Source organism: Schistocerca cancellata, chromosome 6 (assembly GCF_023864275.1).
Source record: "Schistocerca cancellata isolate TAMUIC-IGC-003103 chromosome 6, iqSchCanc2.1, whole genome shotgun sequence".
NCBI lineage: Eukaryota > Metazoa > Arthropoda > Insecta > Orthoptera > Acrididae > Schistocerca > Schistocerca cancellata.
The window spans coordinates 52,277,544-52,304,679 of record NC_064631.1 but is presented as its reverse complement, the minus strand read 5'-3'; the positions used below and the strand labels follow the sequence as shown (position 1 = coordinate 52,304,679).

General features: G+C 43.6%; 1 protein-coding gene across 4 annotated transcripts in view; it reads left to right on the top strand.

Moving 5' to 3' along the window:
• The window catches only part of LOC126191140 (inactive dipeptidyl peptidase 10), a 1,759,372-nt gene that overhangs the window by 328,795 nt on the left and 1,403,441 nt on the right, over positions 1-27,136 (top strand). The window lies entirely within an intron of this gene.

Below are 27,136 nucleotides of genomic sequence, written 5' to 3'. Positions count from 1 at the left end.
TACTGACGAAGCTTATTTTTACCTGGACGGCTTCGTCAATAAACAAAACTGGCGCATATGGGGAACCGAAAAGCCCCATGTTGCAGTCCCATCGTCCCTGCATCCTCAAAAAGTACTGGTCTGGGCCGCCATTTCTTCCAAAGGAATCACTGGCCCATTTTTCAGATCCGAAACGATTACTGCATCACGCTATCTGGACATTCTTCGTGAATTTGTGGCGGTACAAACTGCCTTGGACGACACTGCGAACACCTCGTGGTTTATGCAAGATGGTGCCCGGCCACATCGCACGGCCGACGTCTTTAATTTCCTGAATGAATATTTCGATGATCGTGTGATTGCTTTGGGCTATCCGCAACATACAGGAGGCGGCGTGGATTGGCCTACCTATTCGCCAGACATGAACCCCTGTGACTTCTTTCTGTGGGGACACTTGAAAGACCAGGTGTACCGCCAGAATCCAGAAACAATTGAACAGCTGAAGCAGTACATCTCATCTGCATGTGAAGCCATTCCGCCAGACACGTTGTCAAAGGTTTCGGGTAATTTCATTCAGAGACTACGCCATATTATTGCTACGCATGGTGGATATGTGGAAAATATCGTACTATAGAGTTTCCCAGACCGCAGCGTCATCTGTTGTTGACAATTGTAACTACTGTAATTTCGAAAGTTTGTCTGCCTGAAAATGTACTGTTGTCCCAAGCATATTGCAACAAACGGTGTATTTCTATCGCTGCTCGTTTAGTTTTTATTGCCGTTTCAAATATACCGGTCATTTTTGAAACACCCTGTAGTTCTTGCATTTCTCTACAGATAAAGACTTGGAGGGGTTCCCAGTAGGCTTCCTCTCTCCAAACTTCTCTTGGAGGAAGTCAACTGCGATGCCACAACTGGAGGCGTCTGTCTGCAAGATAAACTCCTCATCGAAGTCTGGTAGAGCCAGGATGGCTGCTCTAACCAATGCACCTATCAGTGCATCGAAGGATGCCTGTAGTGTATCACACCTCTGAAAATGCTCACGCTTCTTTCGCAGCTGGTTAAGGGGACAGCTAGCTGAGCAAAACTGGGAAAGATTTCTCGAAAAAAGAATTCAGTTTGCCTATCAACATAGATGTATCCTTTTTGTTACCGTGCGTGAGGAACGTATGAATGGCTTTAATAATGGTTGTGGTGAGCGTACTGTAAGACCTTCTGTACACACACCATCAGATTTTTGACTTGTCGCTCTAACGAAGTAGGCGAGTGTCAGCAATATGTCTCGTGGTCTTATCGTGGCGTGTTTATCTTCTGCCGTTAGGTCAGACGATAGAAATAGCACTTGCACGCTTCGAGTAGCAGATTCACGGTGATCAGCTGTAAACAGAACTTGATTAATTTTCACACTCATTTATTAAAATAATAAAAAGCATAGACATTACGTAACTTGATTCTGGATGCTGTTTACAATTGACAATCTGAAGTTCTTGGTACGTTAATCTTATTCTCACATATCTCTGACACTTGACAAAGTGTCTATTCATTTATCTTCATGGCTATGTACAGGAATATGGTAATCTTATTAGGTGCAAACTGAAACTTGAGTATAGACTGGTACAGACAAATATAGACTAATGCAGACTGGTACAGACTAATGCAGACTGACTAATCGGAGGTCTGTACACTCGTTATCTCCTCAGAAAAGGTTCTACGTTACATATTATTACGCGGATCGGCGGAAGCAGACTTTGGTCCGTCTCTAAGGCAGTGCCATCTCGTAGTGCAGAGACGGACGAGCGCTGAGCCTGCGCTGTTGTGCTTAGCGGGGCGCGGTCTTGTGGGAAAGTTGTGTACACGCTGACTACGCGGAACTATGTACACAACAATGGTGCACACTCACACCTTCACTGGACACGAGATAATTGAGCAACGAGTTTTCTTAATTGGCCACTCTGAACAGGTTTTACGATCAGTCCAGCTCAACAAGGGCGGTGAAGGTCTTGATCTATGTGATCCAAGTGCTCACTAAAGGTTTTTCTGTAGCTAATTGTACAGACACTTTAAATATATGTGCTGGGCATAGAACCTAATTAACGTCAGAATACGGCTGCTCCGGAAGCCAACCCAAACAGATTTCGTTTATATTTAATGACGTTCCAATCTACATCTACATCTACATCTACATTTATACTCCGCAAGCCACCCAACGGTGTGTGGCGGAGGGCACTTTACGTGCCACTGTCATTATCTCCCTTTCCTGTTCCAGTCGCGTATGGTTCGCGGGAAGAACGACTGTCTGAAAGCCTCTGTGCGCGCTCTAATCTCTCTAATTTTACATTCGTGATCTCCTCGGGAGGTATAAGTAGGGGGAAGCAATATATTCGATACCTCATCCAGAAACGCACCCTCTCGAAACCTGGCGAGCAAGCTACACCGCGATGCAGAGCGCCTCTCTTGCAGAGTCTGCCACTTGAGTTTGTTAAACATCTCCGTAACGCTATCACGGTTACCAAATAACCCTGTGACGAAACGCGCCGCTCTTCTTTGGATCTTCTCTATCTCCTCCGTCAACCCGATCTGGTACGGATCCCACACTGATGAGCAATACTCAAGTATAGGTCGAACGAGTGTTTTGTAAGCCACCTCCTTTGTTGATGGACTACATTTTCTAAGGACTCTCCCAATGAATCTCAACCTGGTACCCGCCTTACCAACAATTAATTTAATATGATCATTCCACTTCAAATCGTTCCGCACGCATACTCCCAGATATTTTACAGAAGTAACTGCTACCAGTGTTTGTTCCGCTATCATATAATCATACAATAAATCATCCTTCTTTCTACGTATTTGCAATACATTACATTTGTCTATGTTAAGGGTCAGTTGCCACTCCCTGCACCAAGTGCCTATCCGCTGCAGATCTTCCTGCATTTCGCTACAATTTTCTAATGCTGCAACTTCTCTGTATACTACAGCATCATCCGCGAAAAGCCGCATGGAACTTCCGACACTATCTACTAGATAGAGGGCAGTAAGAGGCTTAGATTCCTCTGCGAGAAGCACCCAGTGGTAGATTGCCGTAAAATCGTGTGCGTGTGGGTTAGTTAGGTTTAAGTATTTCTATGTTCTAGGGGACTGATGACCACAGAAGTTAAGTCACGAACTGCTCAGAGCCATTTGAACCATTTTTTGGCTCTCTAGTTGCAACAGTTCTATCGTCGGATGGCAGCAGCGTTAGACCTGCTTCGTGCCATGGAGGATCGTCGTGTAACTATCTGTTTAGTGTGGACAGCGACGTGAGACAGGAGTAACCACACTACCTAACAGCCTTCTTGCACGCGTCAGCTGGTGTGGCGAGGCCCATCGTGTTTTGGGTGGTGCTGGGAGTGGGGGAGCGGGGGCGGGGGCGGGGGCGGTGGCGGGGGCGGGGGCGGGGGCGGGGCCTGAGCCGACCTGAGCTGAGCCGGGGTCGCGGTGCGTTCCCGTGTCTGGCGCGGGGCGGCGCGGCCGATTCATTACGCTGATTGCCGCCTATATTTGGCGCAGGCCCTAATTAAACTCCGCCACGGCAGACTCCTCCTGGTCAGCGCGCCCAGTAGACTGACGCCTACCTGCTGTCCGCACGACTCAGTGCCATCTGCTCTCTGTACTGGATTTCCAGCACCATTTTCCCCACTCCCAGCCGTTGTCCAATTAGCCCTTTCCGTCCGGCTCTCACATACTACACTTAGGCGACAGCTCAAATGTGTTTTTAGATTGTGTCACCACACCTCTGTTACTATCAGCCGACATTCTCTCTAATCTAGACTGACAAGGGGAGACCACGACGTTTGGAACGCGGATTTACTGTAAATTTCGTACACTCGTGTTACTCCATGAGGACGACAAAATGTGTAAGCAGTAGCGCGTACTTCTCAAGAGTTATTGAGAAAATCGCAAGATAATTTCGGTCGTCGAATATACAGGGTGAGTCACCTAACATTACCGCTGTATATACTTTGTAAACCACATCAAATACTGACGAATCGATTCCACAGACCGAACGTGAGGAGAGGGGCTAGTGTAATTGGTTAATACAAACCATAAAAAAATTCACGGAAGTATGTTTTTTAACACAAACCTACGTTTTTTTAAATGGAACCCCGTTAGTTTTGTTAGCACATCTGAACATATAAACAAATACGTAATCAGTGCCGTTTGTTGCATTGTAAAATGTTAACTACATCCGGAAATATTGTAACCTAAAGTTGACGCTTGAGTACCACTCCTCCGCTGTTCGATCGTGTGTATCGGAGAGCACCGAATTACGTAGGGATCCAAAGGGAACGGTGATGGACCTTAGGTACAGAAGAGACTGGAACAGCACATTACGTCCACATGCTAACACCTTTTTATTGGTCTTTTTCACTGACACACATGTACATTACTATGAGGGGTGAGGTACACGTACACACGTGGTTTCCGTTTTCAATTACGGAGTGGAATAGAGTGTGTCCCGACATGTCAGGCCAATAGATGTTCAATGTGGTGGCCATCATTTGCTGCACACAATTGCAATCTCTGGCGTAATGAATGTCGTACACGCCGCAGCACATCTGATGTAATGTCGCCGCAGGTTGCCACAATACGTTGTTTCATATCCTATGGGATTGTAGGCACATCACGGTACACATTCTCCTTGAACGTACCCCACAGAAAGAATTCCAGAGGTGTAAGATCAGGAGAGGAATGAGATTTTCACTCTGCAGCGGAGTGTGCGCTGATATGAAACTTCTCATTCTGGAAACATCCCCCAGGCTGTGGCTAAGTCATGTCTCGGCAATATCCTTTCTTTCAGGAGTGCTAGTTCTGCACGGTTCGCAGGAGAGCTTCTGTAAAGTTTGGAAGGTAGGAGACGAGGTACTGGCAGAAGTAAAGTTGTGAGGACGGGGCGTGAGTCATTCTTGGGTAGCTCAGTTGGTAGAGCACTTGCCCACGAAAGGCAAAGGTCCCGAGTTCGAGTCTCGGTCCGGCACACTTTTTTAATCTGCCAAGAAGTTTCATATCAGCGCACACTCCGCTGCAGAGTGAAATTCTCATTCTGGAAACACGACATCGCCTGCAGCGCCTCTTCTGGTCACACGACCTTATCGTTAGGGCCTTAACGACTGGTAAACCGTGGCGACTTCAGTTGGTAATAACTGATGGTAGGGTTGCAGTGTGGCGCATTTCCCACAAAACCATGGACCCAAGTTGTCAACAAGGCACTGTGCAAGCTGGCAGTGGCTCCGTAATGGTGTGGACTGTGTTTACATGGAGTGAACAGGGTCCTCTGGTCTAACTGAACCGATCACTGCCTACAAATTGATATGTTCGACTACTTGGAGACTGTTTGCAGCCATTCATTGACTTCATGGAATTCTTATGGATGACAAAGGGCGATGTCACCGGGCAACAATTGTTCGCAGTTGGTCTGGACAACATTCCGGACAATTCAGGCAAATGATCTGACCACCCAGATCGCCCGACATGAATTCAATCGAACATTTATGGGACGTAACTATGAGGTCAGTTCATGCTCAAAATTCTACACCGGCAACACTGTCGCAATTATGCGTTCACTTTCCTAATTTTTTTTTGGCAGTAAAAGTCTTATAGCCTTACGTCGCCATTACCACAAATATCTTGTTTTTACTTTCCCGTCGCAATCACACTACGAAAGCACGTGACGAACAGGAAATGTCCACCTTCATCTCTTCCACCATGGTTCATTACTTAATCCATTACGGCTTAGGTGTACCATATTACCTACCGCCTCTCCGTTTTGCTTTACTCTCTAAAGGCTCTCCATTATAGATATAACTTATGGAGATAAGATTCAATACTTCTGCCGAACATCATCTTTGAAATGGATTTTCTTTATTATTTCCAGTTTCCTTATTACTCTTGAGTTGTATTAATTTTTATTTATTGTGGTTGTTAATTTTATTTAAAGTGTTATGCAGACACTAGTTTAATTCGTGTTTTAACGTTAACGTTTTTCTAAACTGTTTTCCTTCATATTCACTTACTGTTCAACTTCAACACTTTTAATTATGTTACCGCTGTACTCTCGAAAATGACATTTACTCGGAGTTAGTAGCTCACTCTCTATGTGTATCATATTTTCAGTGTTACCCTCTTAGATGACGATAATCAGCTGAAACCTAATGATGGACTTGTAGCGGAAAGCTGGTTAACAAAATAAAAACCCTAATATATACACAGTATTTTGTGATTAATTTATTATTATGAAATTGATGTATCAAGAAGAGATGGAACAATCAGTTAACGCATCAAAAACAGTTCTCCGCTTTTCAGTCATGTTACCCACCGAGCTGTGTGATTGAAGTTCACACTAAAGTTATGAGCGTACTGTAAACAATGAAGCTCTGCTCAAAATTTTTTGGAAAATAAATTGTGACGTAATTGCTTTCAGGAACATATATTATTAATTCTAAAATTCGTATGAATTATAAAAGCGCTGTTTGTTCACTTCGTATATCTGTGTGGTCTCTCCTTGAAATTACGTTTCCTGCGGGAATGGATTTTTTTCAGTTAATTATGTTAACTCCAGGAACGCAGAATGCCCTTCTTTGTAATATGCGTATGTTTGCTGAATCCGAGTGCCTTGGAATGAGACAGCCGTTGCGTTTCCCCCTTCACAACGAAGAACAGCTCACAAAGAAAAACGTTGAACCACGATCTCACAGTGGGTTCCCTTACGAAATTAATCTATCCGATCATTAATGTTTGCTGACTACAGGTGGAAAATAAGGAAGACGTAGGGTTTCCTTCCGTACACGTGTAGTCGAGCTGTATTTCCTCGATGAATGTCATGATGCTCCAGATTACAATTTACTACGTGATAATGCGGCTAACAGTCTTCTGGCTAAAGGTAAAAACTGAGGTCCTTCTACAGTTAAGTCACTGGTCTCGCAATTAAGAAAGTCGCCATGACTTTGCCGGTGGTGGGTGCGGCTTTGAACTTTTTACTCGAAGGAAAGGTGGAGGAGCATCGCTCAATGAATTACCGTTTTGTTTCCGTTCCAAGTAGTCAATCCATGTTTCATCGCCTGTGAGAATGTTCGACAAAAAATGGCCACAATCATCCTCGTAACCCGCAGACAGTTCCTCATAGAATGTCCCTCGTTGCTTTTTATCGTCTTCTGTTAAATGGTTCAAATGGCTCTGAGCACTATGGGACTTAACATCTGAGTTCATCAGTCTCCTAGAACTTAGAACTCCATAAATCTAACTAACCTAAGGCATCACACACATCCATGCCCGAGGCAGGATTTGAACCTGCGATCGTAGCGGTCGCGCGGTTCCAGATCGTAGCGCCTGGACTTGTGACCGCATTGTCAATATATATAAGACTACCGATGTTCCGGTCCCTGTTGCAATCGACCTTTTTCACGATGTTTTTGCTTACTGATGAATGTGAGAATTTTGTTTCTTATATACCTGCAGACATGGCTGTTATCTAATTCTGATAGCCTGTCAACATATATAAAACTTCCGACGTTTCGGCCTCTGTTGCAACGACCTTCTTCAGGGCATTTTTGTTTACTTCTTATCAGATCAGATATCAGCCATGTCTACAGTTACATAAGAAACAAAGTTCTCTCACTCAGCAGTAAACAAAAACACCCTGAAGAAGGTCGCTTGCAACAGGGACCGAAACGTTGGTAGTTTTGTATGTATTGACAATGTGGTCACAAACCCAGAAAAAATTTATTGATAGTGTGGAAGTTGCTTATGAATATCAGAACCATGTTTCAGATAATCATGATGAAGTACAGAATTGATGTCTGGTATATTTCTGTTTAGCTCTTTTTATAAAAAATTTTCCTTTTTTGAGAAAATTTGCAATTTCTAGCCCTATATTATAAATCTGGTATTTTTTCTCTTTTTTACCACAGCATCATTCTGTTACAAATCAACACTTTCCAAATAAAATCTGAATTAAATACTGACAGTCTGAATTTGCAATAAATATTGTTCATTTTTAAGTAACAGACAGGAGGATATATATGTAGAACAAAAATGTACCGTAGGTTATGTGGCCATTACTGTATCCTAACACAATTTTCGGACGATTCACCGCTTCCGATTTATTGGGGAACCTAGTAATACATTGATCTCATACTGAAACAAAGTGAACAATATGAGGTAACGCCTGATAGTATGCTACACGCATAACATACATGTAATGTGATTCTGTCTTAACTGACGAAAGCTATTAGAAAAACTACCGTAGTTGCCACTTACTTGTGATAATCTACGGTGGCCTACGGTAGGTTTACAAGTATTCTTCCACCTAGTACTGGCGTGGATGCCGACATCCATGAAACACGGTTCACTGCCGACACTCCTTCGGTTCCTGCAACCCTCAGTTTCTGCCGTTTATCCGTTCCTACAGCGCCATCATTTCCTACAATTACGCTATGGGGCACAGTTTCTGCGAGTTCCTTTCAGGATCCTACAGTTCCAACATAACAGTCGCTAAATATGGAGAGACAGTCACGATTGTCTGCATTAGTACTTTCGGTTAGAGTGACACTATCGTAAACTGCAATGAGACAGCAAAGTTATTTAGATATCATTGTATCAGGTAACGGTCATCAATTGCCATGCATCAAGTAGTTCACAGCATTCTTTATAAATATTATGGTTATTTATTATTGTGTTGCCACACTCCTTTTCTTGTGCTGCCCTACTAAACATTTGTGTAATTATAAATAACTAATGTTCATACTGCTACCTTTTTATAGAACCATACTAGGAAATAGCATTTCTACTACAGTGTCTGTTTGGGCTGAGTTGATAGGAACTTTCAGGTACAGAATCCCAGCATGTGGCCTTCCCATTCACCAGACCTGAATCAGCTGAATTTCTGGCGCTGAGGACAAATTTTGATTCATACATAGTTCAATTTGATTGCAGATCATATGTGTGGGTTTCAGGCAGGATCTCCCGTTCCTATACAATTGGAGAGCCCCTGCAATGCTTTTGGAGTTTAAGGGGAATACCACGTTGGAAGAGACGTGAATGGGAATTTCTACTGAGGAAGAAGGCCTGGTAGGGAAATCCGTGAAGTTGCGCAAAGGCTAGCGAGCAGGAGACCCGGGTTCGATTGACTGATGTTTGCCCAACTCATCGACAATGCGCAGACGCACAAGAGCGTGTTGCGACGTCCGTTTCACGAAAGTCACACGTCACCACTCATTTTTTAAGAACCTGTCAGAAAAATCTAATTGTCCAAAAAAAGGATTGGAGCAGAGTGGTCATCACTTATCTCCTATAAAAAATGTCATATTTTTGGTTGTCAGAATAAAAAATATAGATTGTACATGAATATAAGTGTGATCAGTTGTGATTCGACTGTCGAATAAGATTTTGAGTCCTTAAAATAAATCAAAGCAAGAGAACATTTCTAGAAATTTCATTACTTAGGGAACTGGAGGCACTATTTGTCTGCTAAGCCCAATGGGTAAGCTGTCACTTAACCTTTTTCGTTTTAGTATCTCTTCTGTGTACATTTACTGTCTAGTAATGACCATCATTTCTTACCTTTCTCTTCTACCGTAAAAGCAACAGAGTAGAACTGACTGACGCAAGGAAGAAAGACTATGGTCCAACGTCCCGTCGATTTCGAGGTCATTAGAGATTAACATAATTGACTGAGTTTCAGGCAAAGCCTTTTAATTTCTTCAATTATAATTTTAATTTCAAGCACACAATTTGATTACGTGAAGAGGTAAATCGTGATTTTTTATTTTCATTTGTCAATAACTTCATAAAAACAAAACTTCGCTTCTACCTTTCTATTCTTTGTAGTTAGTAACTTAGTTACCATGTTATTGTAAACGTTATTTTTTTGGGGGTGGAGGGGGGTAAAGTGAGAAATTAAAGTGAGAAAAGACAGAGCAATCTGCCATTAAATCCATAATAAAATCTCATGGCCAAAAATGTGACAGCAGCTTTAGCACACAAATATTATCATTGGATCCTTTTCTGAAAAATTCTTTCTCCGACAACTGTTAAATATAAGTGATCGATAATTATTAACACGTTCATCAGCCAAACGAAAGCAATGTTTGGCCGGCCGGAGTGGCCGAGCGGTTAAAGGTGCTACAGTCTGGAACCGCACGACCGCTACGGTCGCAGGTTCGAATCCCGCCTCGGGCATGGATGTGTGTGATGTCCTTAGGTTAGTTAGGTTTAAGTAGTTCTAAGTTCTAGGGGACTTATGACCACAGCAGTTGACTCCCATAGTGCTCAGAGCCATTTGAACCATTTGAAAGCAATGTTTGTGTATTGAACCGGGGACCTGGAAACGACGGCGAGACTTCGTCCCTCCGCAGCCCTCAGTGGTTAACAACCGCACAACGGGCCACAGCAGTCCACTCAGCCCACCGCCGCCCCACACTGAACCCAGGGTTATTGCGTGGTTCGGCCCCCGGTGGACTCCCCAGGGAATGTCTCACAACAGACGACAGTAACCCCTAGTGTTTGCGTGGTAGAGTAATTATGGTGTACGCCTACGTGCAGACAGTGTTTGCGCAGCAATCGCAGACATAGTGTAACTGAGGCGGAATAAGTGGAACCAGCCCGCATTTGTCGAGGCGGAAGGAAGCCGCCTTAGAAACCGTAGCCGGCACAGCGGACCTCGACGCAAATCCTCCGGGCGGATTTGTCCCAGGGACCGGCACGCCTTCCCGCTCGGGAAGCGGCGCGTTGGACCCCGCGGCTAACTGTGCGGGCTAAGGCAATGATATTGTTATATCTGCCAGCTAGACGGAATTTAAGAATCAGCGCTTGTTAATGTTTTTTTTTACACCTTATGTCGTCGTGAGTACACTACTAAACAATACAGTGCATGTGACGCAGTCCGAATGCAGCCAAGTGTACGTGCGCCATTCACTAAGGAGAAGGGGTGAAGAAAGTCTCAGGAAGCGTGTTAGCCACTACTACGTGACAGGCAGATTAGGATCAGAGAACCGACTGGTCCATATATCGACAGGTACTGATTTACGCACATATCGTTATAGCAAATTTTGTTCTACATCTGCTCAATAACACCTCCGATAGGAAGACGTGACAATTTTTCTTTTTTTAAAAAAAACACTCTGCATTTCAGTGTCAAACGTACTACTGACGAAGGGACTGCGAGGACAACATTCGATTAATAATAGCTTGCACAGAGATGTCTTACGTTCTTCTTACCGGAAAATCTGTATAGCGTTGCACACCAGTCGGACCTCAAATGGTTCAAATGGCTCTGAGCACTATGGGACTCAACATCTTAGGTCATAAGACCCCTAGAACCTAGAACTACTTAAACCTAACTAACCTAAGGACATCACACACACCCATGCCCCAGGCAGGATTCGAACCTGCGACCGTAGCAGTCCCGCGGTTCCGGACTGCAGCGCCAGATCCGCTAGACCACCGCGGCCGGCAGTCGGACCTCAGATTACACACTATTTTGATTACTTAAGATGTGAACAACTTTTAAGGTATAAATACTTTCAATATAATTTTATTTATTTAAAGTTTACGTATTAAAAAAACATAATTTTTATAGTTTTACTGCTGGCTTTGATTTTTATCGCAAATTTACGCAGCGTGTACAGACACTAGTCGAATGTTCCGAGCATACAGGTTCGGTGCGCTTATAACATGTAATTTGATTTTTTCTATCTTTCTTCTCTACACAGTATGCGAATCTTCTTCTTTTCTTAGTTGCCCTTCCTGGATCCGGTGCTACTAATGAAGTCATTGACTTCTCTACCGCACCTGGCTGCTTTCCGAAATTGATCATGAAAGTCCGAAGACTCATTTTTCTTATTGGTTGCCAGCATCATTCAAATTATGTATGCATTCATTACACTTCCATCGGTCATGCTGAAGAAAACCACCAATGGCAAGCGCCTACTTTTTCTCTTCGCACGGTAGTATCTCGTCTTCCGGTCCATGGGGTCAACGCTGGACTTTCGGCATTGTATGTCATTATAACTTCAGACTTTTTTACTTGTGATAATGACACCGTTGGTTAGTCATGAAGAGAGCTAAGGACGGCAAAGACATTTTTTCTTAAGACCATTAGAGGCTATCATCGTATCTGGTTGGAAACCAAATCATGTAGATTATACTTCAATAAAATTGGCAGGCACTTCGCCTTTGATTAGGATAGTACCGACTATTGTCGGATTTTTCGACAGGAAATAATGAGCTAAATCAAGAGATGTAAAAAAAATCACAGGTGGTATTACGTCCAGACTTTTGAAGTTCAATCATCAGTGTTTTCAAAACATTCTCTCCAATTCACACGGCTCTGATTTCTTCCTCCTTCCCCAACACATTTTCACCTTCCAGCCTAAGTTTGTCCGATTGTCACAAATTTCCCACATTGTTCTGTATCCAGCAGGGTTTGATACGATGTACTGCCGAAATGGACAGCGACCTCGTAATGTCACCAATTGTTCCTCCACAGTCATGCACCGTCCTGGACTGATGGCATTCCTAAAGGTAATTTTCCAGATCTCAGAAACTTTTCTGATTGTTTCCAATCTGTCACTTGACCCATGTTCACGTCGGGCTGCTGCACTATCAAAGTGCAACACCGTCAGAGTAGCGTTGACACGGTTGCGAGACATAAATTCATTGAACAGTGGTCGGCCTTTCTCACCACAGCTGATTGATATGCTCATTTCCTGATTTGCAGACTTCAGTCAGAGTCCGAACATCAAGAAACTTTTTCATTTTATGTGTATCTATACCCACCAAGTCCTGTTAAACGATTCGAACTTACTTGTTGGTCCTCATACACACTTTGTCAATATGGGTACACGTAGGAATAACAAAAAACAAGGTTCTTCATTATCACACTTCCTAATCGAATAACTTGTAGGTCCCTGGTCTTCTTTCAGTACATCCTTTTTGCTCCGTCTATTACAAATTCCAGTTTGGGGAGCTGTAGCCCATGTTTGGTTCCCATTACCAGAAAACAATAAGACTCACTAAACAGAATTTGGACTAAGTTGTTCGTCTAGATCTTCGTAAAGAGATTTTCTTCAACGTCATCTTCGTGTAGTACGGAGTTATTAGCGACATCTATGTCATTATTATCATCACTGGAGAATCATGTTCACTAGACTGGATTTTTAGAAGACTGCTCCAACATTTCCCTCATCTGATGGTCCTTTTCTCCGTAACATTCGGTCTGTAGAACAGACAACTTTTATCAAATAATGCACCAAAATCAACATGTTGTTATCACAAAGAGGAGCGTTGAAAACTGTAAGAATAACGATGTGAATCAACAATGGCAAATAGTGTAACAGACGCTGCGCAGACAGACATCTGGTTGTTGAAAAATCGCTTCTAATCGCACTGACCATCGAGGCCAGTACTGGAGGAGACGTGCACCAACACTTTCAATAAAAAGGCATGGGTAAATATTTAGAATTTTCTTCCAAAAATGTAGCTAATTTGACAAATTAGGGGAAGTCATAAAATTTCATCAAAATCAAATGTATAGTCGCAAATAGAGAAGGTATTAAACATCACGGACAGGCCTCTGAGATCCAATGGTACGTAAAGCCTGAAGCACTTGTACTTCCTATTCTCCATACGCGAACGTAAATTGAAGGAGTCTTATTAATCTGGTACAATTGGCAGTACACTGTGCCCTGCACTTCGCAATTGTTCGGAGTGTATAGCTGAACAATCAGTTTAATAAGTCATGGATGCAAAATACTAACGCGAATTCGTTACAGACGAATGGAAAAACTGGTAGAAGCCGACCTCGGGGAGGATCAGTTTGGATTCAGTAGAAATATTGGAACACGTGAGGCAATACTGACCCTACGACTTATCTTAGAAGCTAGATTAAGGAAAGGCAAACCTACGTTTCTAGCATTTGTAGACTTAGAAAAAGCTTTTGACAATGTTGACTGCAATACTGTCTTTCAAATTCTGAAGGTGTCAGGTGTAAAATACAGGGAGCGAAAGGCTATTTACAATTTGTACAGAAAGCAGATGGCAGTTATAAGAGTCGAGGGACATGAAAGGGAAGCAGTGGTTGGGGAGGGAGTAAGACAGGGTTGTAGCCTCTCCACGATTTATGCAATCTGTATATTGAGCAAGCAGTGAAGGAAACAAAAGAAAAATTCGGAGTAGGTATTAAAATCCATGGACAAGAAATAAAAATTTTGAGGTTCGCCGATGACATTGTAATTCTGTCAGAGACAGCAAAGGACTTGGAAGAGCAGTTGAACGGAATGGACAGTGTCTTGATAGGAGGATATAAGATGAACATCAACAAAAGCAAAACGAGGATAATGGAATGCAGTCGAATTAAGTCGGGTGCTGCTGAGTCAATTACATTAGGAAATGAGACACTTAAAGTAGTAAAGGAGTTTTGCTATTTCGGGAGCAAAATGGCTAATGATGGCAAAGTAGAGAGGATATAAAATGTAGAGTGGCAACGGCAAGGAAAGCGTTTCCGAAGAGAAATTTGTTAACATCGAATATAGATTTAAGTGTCAGGAAGTCGATCCTGAAAGTATATGTATGGAGTGTAGCCATGTATGGAAGTGAAACATGGACGATAAATAGTTTGGACAGGAAGAGAATAGAAGATTTCGAAATGTGGTGCTACAGAAGAATGCTGAAGATTAGATGGGTAGATCACATAACTAATGAGGAGGTATTGAATAGGATTGGGGAGAAGAGACGTTTGTGGCACAACTTGACTAGAATAGGGGATCGGTTGGTAGGACATGTTCTGAGGCATCAAGGGATCACCAATTTAGTATTGGAGGGCAGCATGGAGGGTAAAAATCGTAGGGGGAGACCAAGAGATGAATACATTAAACAGATACAGAAGGATGTAGGTTGCAGTAGGGACTGGAAGATGAAGAAGCTTGCACAGGGTAGAGTAGCATGGAGAGCTGCATCAAACCAGTCTCAGGACTGAAGACCACAACAACAACAACAGCTGAAGATGCAGACGTAGATGTGTGCCGCTCCTGGAGTCCAGTATCAGATTCGGGTGGTGGTGTGATTGCTCGGTGCGTTTACAGGCCCGCTGACAAGGTCGCCTCGAGCGCCAAGACGTGCAGGTCACAAGCATTCGGCCGCCGCCCGCGACCTTGCAGGGAGTTCTGGACTGCTGCGGCGCCGTCGTTAAGGGCCATCTGGGGGCGCGCGGGCGCGCGATAGCATCGCGATCGGCCCCGCAGATACAGCAAAGCTGCTGACTGGTAATTAATGGGCCAGATAGCGCGGCCGCGATTTATGGAGTGCCGCCGACTGGTAAAAATAGGAGAGCTGCATTTAAACCGCAATTTGCATACACATCGGCTGGCACGTCGCCCACCATGGCCGCGGCCACTTAGGCGAGAAAATGTTCCCAGCGCCCCATCTCGTGCCGATCCGCCCGTGCCGTCGGCTGGCTTCGGGAAACAAATCAACCGAACCGTTCCGTCCACGATTAGAACTGAGAAAGGTGGGTCGTCAGTGCGGTATATATCCCGTATTCGCAGTGAAACCACGTCCAAATTATTCTCCGAAATAAACATATGGACGGGGCTGGAACTGAAGGGAAAATCTTGAGTTGAAGTTGCAGGTGTCTGGTACATACAGTGGTCGGATTGTCTGGTATTTGTAAGCGCTTCGTAACTCACAGTGACTCGACAACTTAAGAGACGGGTATTAAATTGACGGTAGGTATGTTAGTCTCAATAGAATCATGTCAGACGTAGCAAAATGAAATGGAGGAACACTACTGTTGGTGACTATAGGATCTGCTGTCCTAGCCATACGTTGCTCCCGCTATTTCCCGATAAATTATAGCTCATCTGAAAAGATCTGCTGGCCGGGGAGGCCGAGCGGTTCTAGGCGCTACAGTCTGGAACCGCGAGACCGCTATGGTCGCAGGTTCGAATCCTGCCTCGGGCATGGATGTGTGTGATGTCCTTATGTTAGTTACGTTTAAGTACTTCTAAGTTATAGAGGACTGATGACCTCAGAAGTCCCATAGTGCTCAGAGCCATTTGAACCATTTTTTGAAAAGATATTGCTGTCCACTTGACCGTGACGTTATTGGAGAACGGAACCTACAGCAGATGTTTTCACTAGAAAGTGTTGCAGAATTAGGGACAGGAGAAGGCCGCAAACAACTAAAAGAGAGGACGAAAGCTGCGAATAAAAATTACCATTCCAATTATCATAAAAATTATAACAAAAAGTCAAGAATGATGAGGTATTTCCGAAAGCTGCACAACTGTATGAAGGTATTTTATTTGCAACTACAATTTCGCGTCGGTATAGACGTATCTCCACTTTTATGATGGTTGTATTTTTATAATTTAGATAGACAGTTAATGAGTCCCAGCCTTCAGGAAGTAATCCACGTTAAGAGTCAAACCGCATTGGGGGGTTTTCATAATAAAATTGAGTATGCCCGAAAGATGCATGTCAGAACGTACAAAGCACAACTTTTCAACGAACCAAGCCGGTAAACACCCCGCGGGGTACATTACAGGCTCTGGTAGACACCGTCTGTATAAAACCAGTGTAACTAAAACATAAAATCCCTCCACCGTATTGCTAACTGGTTGAAGTGGTGTAAGCAGCCCATTGAGGCTACCGAAGTAGATGTGAAACCGGTAGTAGCGAAGAAAACACCTCCATACAGCTATGCGTTTTTGGAAACGCCTCGTCATTCTTGCCTTTGTAATTATTATAATATTTATGATTATTTTAATTATTATTGAGTACTGACTGATACCAATAACAGAAGAACTGGTTGGGGACTACAGATGCGGTTTCCGCAGAAACAGATCCACTTTAGGTCACTTATTCACCCCAAGACAAGAAACTGAGAAGGCGTGGGGAAACAATGTAGATGTCCACATATTATTCGTAGATTTCAAAAAAGCCTATGATAGCATACACCGACAGACACTCCTAAATATAATGAAGGAATTTAAAATGCCATCAAAGTTAATCACATTAGTTAAAATGTGTATAGATGAAACTTTGTGATGCATAAAGACACCTGTAGGAGAAACTGAAGATTTTAAGGTGTACACTGGACTGAGACAAGGGGATGCCATTTCACCTATTTTATTTAACCTTATCCTAGAAAACATCGATAGAGAACTTTCTAAAACCAGTCCACAAGGGATCCAGCTACAGGATGTGAACATTACAAGACTTGTTTATGCAGATGATGTAGCGCTAATAAGTAGTTCCAAAAAAGAATTAATCAGAATGATGCAAAGTTACTACAAAATTGCTGAGAAAACAGGATTACATGTTTATGAAGAAAAGACAGAATACCAGCCCATAAGTAAGAAAACCAGAAAAGATGCACCTCTGACTGTAGATGGATTCAATTTCAAGACTGTTGACCACTTCAAGTACCTAAGAAGTTTTTTTTAGTTATAACAACAGAACAGATATAGAAATAGATGCCCGTTTGTCAACAACAAACAAGACACTTTTTAGTTTCATCAAAATTCTAAGAAAAAGATCACTTAGCAGTAACTTCAGAATCCGCTTATATCAATCGACCATTATACCTGTGATGTTATATGGATGTGAAACATTAATATTTAGAAAGAAAGATGAAGAAAAACTGTTAATATTTGAAAGAAAAGTACTAAGGAAAATTTTCGGACCTGTATACGACGAAAATAACATGGAATGGAGAATAAGAAGTAATGAAGAATTAAGCGGGATGTACATACACCGTAAGATCTTCAAAGTGCTCAAGAGGAGAAGGTTGAATTGGGCAGGCCATATAGCAAGAATAACAGAGAATAGACTACCTAGAATGGCATACAGCAGAACAATAGATGGAACGAGAGGAAGAAGGAGACCCAGAATCAGATGGCGGGATAACATTCGGGAGGACACAACTAGGATGAACAGCAACAGCAACTAGAAAAACAGCGGATTGGACAGGCAGAAGTGGAAGAGGATCATAGAGCAGGTGTATGGTCGATAATGCTCTTGCCACATGTAAAGTAAAAAAGTAAAAAGTATTGAGTGTTCTCATTGTTATTACCAATGTCTTTGAGCTGAGATTGCCCTCCCCAGAAATTTGTTTGGAGAAAAAAAAGTCATTTAATTTTTTTAATGTTGAACAAAAACACAAGTGGAATGCGAGGCAGCTTTTGCAAAGTGAGACAGCACCAGTCCTAACTGCGGATTTTCTGCGGTAATCACCTGTCCCCTGCGTATATTCAAGATACGAAACAAAAGTTCGTCCATCTTCTAGGGAGTTCTAATTGGTAGAAAGCTCAGAAATAGCTCTGACCAGAAGAGGAGCGACATTGTTTGACCACGAGGGCGAATGAGATTTGAATGCAAACTGCGCCATGTGCACCAACTTGCGAAAACCCTCCACTTGTACTAATTAACCCGAAATGTCTCTGTTTAGCCAGTGAGACCGTAGACGATGTTATAAGAGGCGTCCAGTATGACTGTCCGTGCATTTCCATCCGAGTTTTGTGGAGATTAGGGCAATGCGTGCTTCAACTATCTTAGTGAGTCGTCGTGTAGGATTCTTTCCACCTGTTTTGGCGAGAAGCTCGCGAAGTTTATGTCTCTCGCAGAAGCAGTACCAGCCCAGTCGGGTTCTCTGTGAAGTACAGTTTTACTTCCTGGGATTCGAAGTGATGAAGCTGGAACTTACGGTATTCGGAATAACACACAAAATAAATGCCATGATAATGACTTTATTTACTGACCACTATAAACTGATAATATCGACACGATTAATAATGATTAACTGAAAACCAACAACCTCCTCAGAGGATGGTCTTACGACAGAAGTAGATCGGAAGGGGTCCTATCGGCGACTGACGACAATGGGACGCAGCCTGTACCTCGTACACACTCTCTTAGCTATTTGTACGTTTTCGTTAGCCTCAAAACTATTCATCTATTTACTAAGATGATCGATTTCTGTAATACTGTTGCCGGACAGTGTAGCCGTTCGGTTCTAGGCGCTTCAGTCTGGAACCGCGTGACTGCTACGGTCGCAGGTTCGAATCCTGCCTCGGGCATGGATATGTGTGATGTACTTCGGTTAGTTAGGTTTAAGTGGTTCTAAGTTCTAGGCGACTGATGACCTCAGATGTTAGGTCCCGTAGTGCTCCGAGCCATTTGAACCATTTGTTATGTGTCACCTATAGGCGAGCGATCGCCAGCAGCCGATATGGCAACATTGTAGTGACAAGTGATAGACGTCAACTATCAAGTAATTTTAAACAGACTATACCCAGTTGGTTTAATGACTGCACCATCCGAACGCAGTGTTTGTCGCTACTGCGCTGATTATCTGGCACGCCCCGCGCCAGACCAACATTCCGACACCATGCCACCTGTCTGCAGCCCCCACCGATGCTCTCCATGCTCGCAACATTGAGATTCGTGCAGGTGATCGAACGTGACATTGCGTCCTCACTGAAAGTGGTGGATTCATTCCCCATTGAGCTGAATCAGTTATACGAAGCATTCATGTAAATGGAATTCTTTTATGTTTGTAAAGTGATGGGCCAACTTTCTCCAGCGGCTTATATAAGGTGAACATCATCTTGTCTAAAAAGTTGTAAGAGGGCACCTCATTGGTTAATCTTAAAAATTAGCACAGAAGGTGAAGTGAGGACATCAGTTTCGAACAAATGCAGGTATGGAGGTGAAGGTAAGAGGTGACGTGGAGAACTTAGATGAAAAGTGGGAGAGATAGCTCAAAGTTTTTTAAGACCTGCGTACTTGGCTATTAAGGCCTCGGTTAATTTTGTAAACTTTCGCTGGACACGAGACTGATGTCTTCTTAACAAAAGTATCACTGACCAGAATTTTGCAAAGCATTTTTCGTTGGTGAACAGGAACTGTGAGGATTTGTAGACAGGAGAAATAATTCTGTGCTGGTAGAGATCACATCGTCTAGAGACTTTGGCTGCACATGATTATATGATAGCAGAAAAAACACTGGTAACACTTACTTCTGTAAAATATCTGGGAGTATTCGTACGGAACGATTTGAAGTGGAATGATCATATAAAATTAATTGTTGGTAAGGCGGGTGCCAGGTTGAGATTCATTGGGAGTTGTTGTTGTTGTGGTCTTCAGTCCTGGGACTGGTGTGATGCAGCTCTCCATGCTACTCTATCCTGTGCAAGCCTCTTCATCTTCCAGTACCTGCTGCAGCCTACATCCTTCCTTAGAAAATGTAGTCCATCAACAAAGGAGGTGGCTTACAAAACACTCGTTCGACCTATACTTGAGTATTGCTCTTCAGTGGGACCCGTACCGGGTCGGGTTGACAGAGGAGAAACAGAAGAACCAAAGAAGAGCGGCGCGTTTCGTCACAGGTTTATTTGGTAAGCGGGATAGCGTTACGGAGATGTTTAGAAAACTCAAGTGGCAGACTTTGCTAGAGAGGCGCTCTGCATCGCGGTGTAGCTTGCTGTCCAGCTTTCAAGAGGGTGCGTTTCTGGATAAGTTTCGAATATATTGCTTCACCCTACTTATACCTCCCGAGGAGATCACGAATGTAAAATTAGAGAGATTTGAGCGCGCACGGACGCTTTCCGGCAGTTGTTCTTCCCGCGAACCATACACGACTGGAACAGGAAAGGGAGGTAATGACAGTGGCACGTAAAGTTCCCTCCGCCACACACCGTTGGGTGTGTTGCGGAGTATAAATGTAGATGTAGATATAGATGGTGAAAAGAACGCTTCAGCGGGACATACGCAACAAGACACTCGGTGTGGTGACGTGGGAGAAATAACCACGTCTGCAGCTGTAGGGCAGGGTTGTTGAACCAATCGGCAGCTAAAGAGTTCCAGTCTGCAGCACATAGCGTCGCTCGTAGCTTTCCACGGTACTGAGAGCTGAATAGGAAAAAAAACTACAACCTGGGCGAGCGGAGTATGAGAATTACTGACCATTGTGCAATGTTAGGATCAAGTACACTCAGCGTATACTATGCGTTTCTCGAGGGACTTTAGTGATGTTATTTGCGCGTGATTGTTTTTCGTTCCTCCGGCCGTTTCAGGCAATCACTGAGTATCAACAGTGGATTTGTCTTTCTGTAACTCATTCGCAGATTGCGATTTTGTCCCATTCTTCTAAGGCAGACAGTGCTTGCTGGAACAGCCAAGTATTGGGTTAGCGCTGTTCCATGTCAGTCATTGTTGCTTTTTGTATCCACTGCACTTATTAAGGCCGAATGGAACGTTAATAATTCATTATTCATGTATACACTGAGCTGACATAAATCGTGAAATACCTCCTAATATCGTGTCGGACCACATCCTACCCGGGATACTGCAGCATGTATCGACGTGATATGGACTCAAGAAGTCTCTGGTAGTTCCCTGTAGAAGCACTGAGCCACGTTGCCTGTACGGCCGTCCATAATTGCGAAAGCGTTGGCCGTGCAGGATTCTGTGCACGACCTGACCTGTCAGTTATGTCCTATAAAAGTTCCATGGGATTCACGTCGGGTTATCTGGATTACCAAACCATTAACTCGAACTGTACAGAATGTCTTCAAACCAATTGCGAACAACTGTAGCCCAGTGAGATGGCGCATTGTTATCCATAAAAATTTCGTCGTTGTGTGGAAACATGAAGATGGTCTCCAAGTACCCGAACGTAGCCGAGGACCCAGTCCATGTGATGTAAACACAGCTCACCATTATTAAGCTACCACCAGCCTGCACAGTGCCTTGTTGACAACTTCGGTCCATGGTTTCGTGGTGTCTGCGCCACGCCCGAACCAAACCATCAGCTCTTTCCTACAGAAATCGGGTCTCATCGGACCAGGCTACGGTTTTCCACTCTTCGAGGGTCCAACCGGAATGGTAATGAACCTAGGAGAGCGGCTGCAGGCAGTGTCGTGCTGTTAACATAGGCACACGCGTCAGTCGTCTGCTGCCAGAGCTCATTAACGGCTAATTTCGCGGCACTGTCCTGACGATTACGTTCGTCGTATGTCCCATATTGATTTCTGCGATTATTTCTTATAGTGCTGCTTGCCTGTCAGCACTACCCAAAACCCCGCTACTCTGTGTCGGTAAGGGTACGCCGTCGGCCACAACGTTGCCCGTGGTGTGAGTTAACGCCTGAACGTTGGTATTCTCACCACAATCTTGATACTATGGATCTCGGGATGTTGAATTCCTTAACATTTTCTGAAATGAAGTGTCCCATGCGCCTAGCTCCAATTACACATTTAGAGTCTATTACTCCTCGTGGTGCGGCCGTAATCACACCGGAAACTTTTTCACGTGACTGCGCCACCAGTGCATTGCCCTTTTATTCCTTGTGTAGACCATACTACCGCCATCTGATAATGTGGACGTCACTATCCTCCGGCTTTTGTCACCGAAGTGTATGTCTGCAGGGAACTTTGTAGTAAAGAAACATTAAGGTGGGCCATTGTCCCATTTCGTTGTTAGATGATAACCTTGTTTGTTATCAGTTTATCAGCTGTGTCTCACGTTTTCTAGCACCACCTCTGTCCTATCTATTACCCATTGCGTGAAACCCTTAATGAATTGCATATGAGCCCACGGAGAGAAATCTGGTCATCTGCCAATCCAGTGGATGCGGGTCGGTCGCAAGAGTACGTCGAAAGCTCAGCTGTCTCCTCACAGACGGAAACGTCCATTGTCATGCTGTGTGCAGAACCCCGACCCGTCTGAAAAGACGACAAAAGGCTACTCCTGCCTGCAGTGTGGTCTTTGCTCGCCCCGACGTCGGCGCGCCTCTCTGTGCGCCCGCCTCAAAGGAAGCCGCTACAGTGGTCGCCCTGACGACAACCTGTGGTGCGCCATAGGTCGTCGCACAGTCCGCTTGGGCACTTTATGAGCCGTCTGGCTTGTTTTTATCGAATTCTTTTGGCATGCTTTTGCTGGGACTCCTAATTTCTTGCCCAATTAGACTGTTCACTTGAAATTTGTGCGTCGAGCGGGAGGCTGTTTTGCATCGAGTGCGTTGCTGTGTTTTTCGCTTCGATAGTAGGGTCTTGGGTTGTGGGACGGCTCCCAGGGAGGTGTCACGATTGACGCGGACTGTGACGACGGGCGCCGGGGCGGTTGGCTGTAGTGTGTCTAAGGTGGCAGTTGCTTGAGTATGAGGTGCTTCAAGTTCTAAGGCCTCCGATTTTTTTTCTCCGGACTGGAAAGAGATAGAAACATGCGCATAGTTTTAAAATGAGGCCGCATTCATTGTCAATACGTCCCAGAGATGGCAGCACCGTACGGCAGATGGAATTTTACCTCCAGCGGCCAGAATGGGAACTGTTGTAAATACTTAAAATGGCGACGTTTTCCTTACTTGAGCAGCGTGCAATCATTCGTTATCTGAATTTGTGTGGTGTGAAACCAATTGAAATTCATCGACAGTTGAAGGAGACATGTGGTGATGGAGCTATGGATGTGTCGAAAGTGCGTTCGTGGGTGCGACAGTTTAATGAAGGCAGAACATCGTGTGACAACAAACCGAAACAACCTCGGGCTCCCACAAGCCGGTCTGACGACATGATCGAGAAAGTGGAGAGAATTGTTTCGGGGGATCGCCGAATGACTGTTGAACAGATCGCCTCCAGAGTTGGCATTTCTGTGGGTTCTGTGCACACAATCCTGCATGACGACCTGAAAATGCGAAAAGTGTCATCCAGGTGGGTGCCACGAATGCTGACGGACGACCACATGGCTGCCCATGTGGCATGGTGCCAAGCAATGTTGACGCGCAACGACAGCACGAATGGGACTTTCTTTTCGTCTGTTGTGACAATGGATGAGACGTGGATGCCATTTTTCAATCCAGAAACAAAGCGCCAGTCTGCTCAATGGAAGCACACAGATTCACTGCCACCAAAAAAATTTCGCGTAACCGCCAGTGCTGAAAAAATGGTGGTGTCCATGTTCTGGGACAGCGAGGGCGTAATCCTTACCCATTGCGTTCGAAAGGGCACTACGGTAACAGGTGCATCCTACGAAAATGTTTTGAAGAACAAATTCCTTCCTGCACTGCAACAAAAACGTCCGGGAAGGGCTGCGCGTGTGTTGTTTCACCAAGACAACGCACCCGCACATCGAGCTAACGTTACGCAACAGTTTCTTCGTGATAACAACTTTGAAGTGATTCCTCATGCTCCCTTCTCACCTGACCTGGCTCCTAGTGACTTTTGGCTTTTTACAACAATGAAAGACACTCTCCGTGGCCGCACATTCACCAGCCGTGTTGCTGTTGCCTCAGCGATTTTCCAGTGGTCAAAACAGACTCCTAAAGAAGCCTTCGTCGCTGCCATGGAATCATGGCGTCAGCGTTGTGAAAAATGTGTACGTCTGCAGGGCGATTACTTCGAGAAGCAACGCCAGTTTCATCGATTTCGGGTGAGTAGTTAATTAGAAAAAAAAATCGGAGGCCTTAGAATTTAAATGCACCTCGTAGTAGCGTGATCCGGCTTGCCATTCTAGAGACATCTGCCTCTCGAAGAGCAGATCAGGAGACTGTGTGCTGTTCTGGTATTCTGTGGAGCGGACTATCGTGGTGCCTGCAATGAACTGGTGTCATTGTAGCAATTGTGGGAATCTTGTCAAATATTCTTACTCTGGTATCCTGCCACCACAGTATTAATTCTAGCGGGTTTACAGAGCTAAGCTATGTGTCGATGATTTTCTTTCCAGAGATCGGTGACAACTTTTGTACTGCTTATACTGTTCCCGAGGCCTTTTTACATCTAAAAGCCAAGTTACGTTTGTTCTCATATCAACGTTTGAACAGTGCAAAGAGACTGGTATAGGCATGCGTATTCAAATACAGGTTGAATACGGCGCTGCAGTCGGCAATGCCTATATAAGAGAACAGGTGTCATGCTCACTTGTTGGATCGGTTACTGCTGCTACAATGCCAGGTTATCAAGATTTAAGTGAGTTTGAACGTGGTGTTATAGTAGGCGCACAAGCTATGGGACGTGTTTTGTTAACATGCAAAACAATAGCTATTGAATGTATTACCTGCGTAAATGCCATCCCTGATGTTTTAGTTATGTTGATTGCTTTCGGCAACAAATCTGTGTTTGAGGTACTCCTATCCAAATGATCTTTTTTAACGCATTGTAAGTGCCACCTTGCTGCCTACTGTTTTGTTAAAAACCTAGGAAGCAGCCATTTGTCACTGGGACTTGTACCTGTGTCCTATGATTTTGAGCTAGGCTCTTTAGTTAAGAAATCCGAGTTTTAATGTGTCGTATTGAAGCTATTTGTTGTTTAAATTTGTCACGCTAGTCAATATAGTCAATGGTAATTATAAGGTGTCGCTACAGTTTCCTTGGAACTACCGCTATTTCTAAGGAGATGCATCAGCTTCTATAGACAGATACTGCTTCGAAAGACTATGTGCTAGAGGTTTAGGTTATTCTGTCGAAATGTCCCCATTGAAAAATTAATGAATGACTGTGCTGATAAACTTTTTACGTTATTTGATTTTCGAATAGATGAGCAGAACTGAACGTACTCAGACATTTCTCTCTTTGCTTATTCTGATCAACACTAAACTGACACACAATCTTTTTAGTACAACGCAATCTGACTTTCAATAATCTCTACAAAAGAATGGCCCTGACTAACAATAACCTATACCTTTCACGAATCACTTACTTCACAAAAATCTTCATTACTCGAACTACTGCAATACAGCGAGCGCCACTACTGCCAGCCAAATAAAAGATTCTAACTACTGAACGCACTAACTACTGATAGGCATAGTTAACAAATGAAAGATTTTGATAGAAAACAAACAATGTATTTACCTTAATAGTGTTCAAAAGTCATAATATATATATAGCAGTTCACGACATCCAGTCTTACAAATTTACTGTCTCTGACGGACACACGTCCTGATCATCCGCTCTCAAAACTCCGCCATCTGTCTCCCCACATCCACCACTGCTGGCGGCTCACCGCCAACTGCGCAACGCTACACGCTGTTCACATCCAACTGCCCAACACTACAATAGCGAATATTACAACAATGTCAACCAGCCACAGACTGCACACAGCACAGCCAGTGATTTTCACACAGAGTGCTACGTGATGTTACCAACATAAAAAGCTAAACAGCCTACTTACACTGTATTCAGGGTCAAATGCATCCAGTAGCTGTAGTTATGTAATCATTGTTGCTCTTTTGAAAATATGTTCACTGCAGTGAACTTTGCTACAACGTCTTTTACAAGTATTTCCACGAATAGATGTTTGCTTGCTTGAACAAGACACAAAAAAGAAATGACTCGTATCGCAAGTGGAAAGTGAGAGAATTCAGAGGGCAGAAATAACACAGGTCTTTTAATTAGTCAAAATTTTTGGAGGGAAGATAAATAACCATTTCAATTTATAGAAGACATAGTACGAAACGATAAGAAATTAACATAAACTGATGATAAACACCTGCTTCATTATACAGCCTGCAGTGAAAATATATAGCAGCTAGCTTTAAAATATCATGCCAAAGATCTGTCACGTATAGTACACAAGCATATTTACAGGCTTCTCAGCTCAACATCCCGTTCACAAGTCAACGATACATGTGTCTAATGAGTGCAGTGTATGTAATGTACTGAGTACAACTTGTTTATAAATATGAATATATATCCACACAAGTACTCCGCAAGCTATAGTACTGTATCTGGCGGAGGATACTTATAGAAGCATTAACTATTCCCCACCCCTTCCCACTTCCATTGACAACTATTACGTGAGAAGCGGAATTGCCAGCAAGCCTCCGTATGAACTTTAATTTCTCGATTTTCTTGACGTGGTCCTATCTGGAAGGACGTAATGTGTGGCTCAACTCTTTTTCTAACGTAAATGCCCGTAATTTAAACAGTGATTCTCTCCCTGATGCACAAAGCCTGATTTAACTTTTGTTATTCGACTTGAATAGACTAACACTTTATGTACGTAAACGGGGTTTTTTCTTAAGAATTTTAGTGTAAATTCTGTGTAGCTTTTTCAATTTTAAGAATTTGGATCGGCGTCATTATTTGTTTATAGCTTCGCAGACGCGCCGCAAATGACACACAGGTGCCGA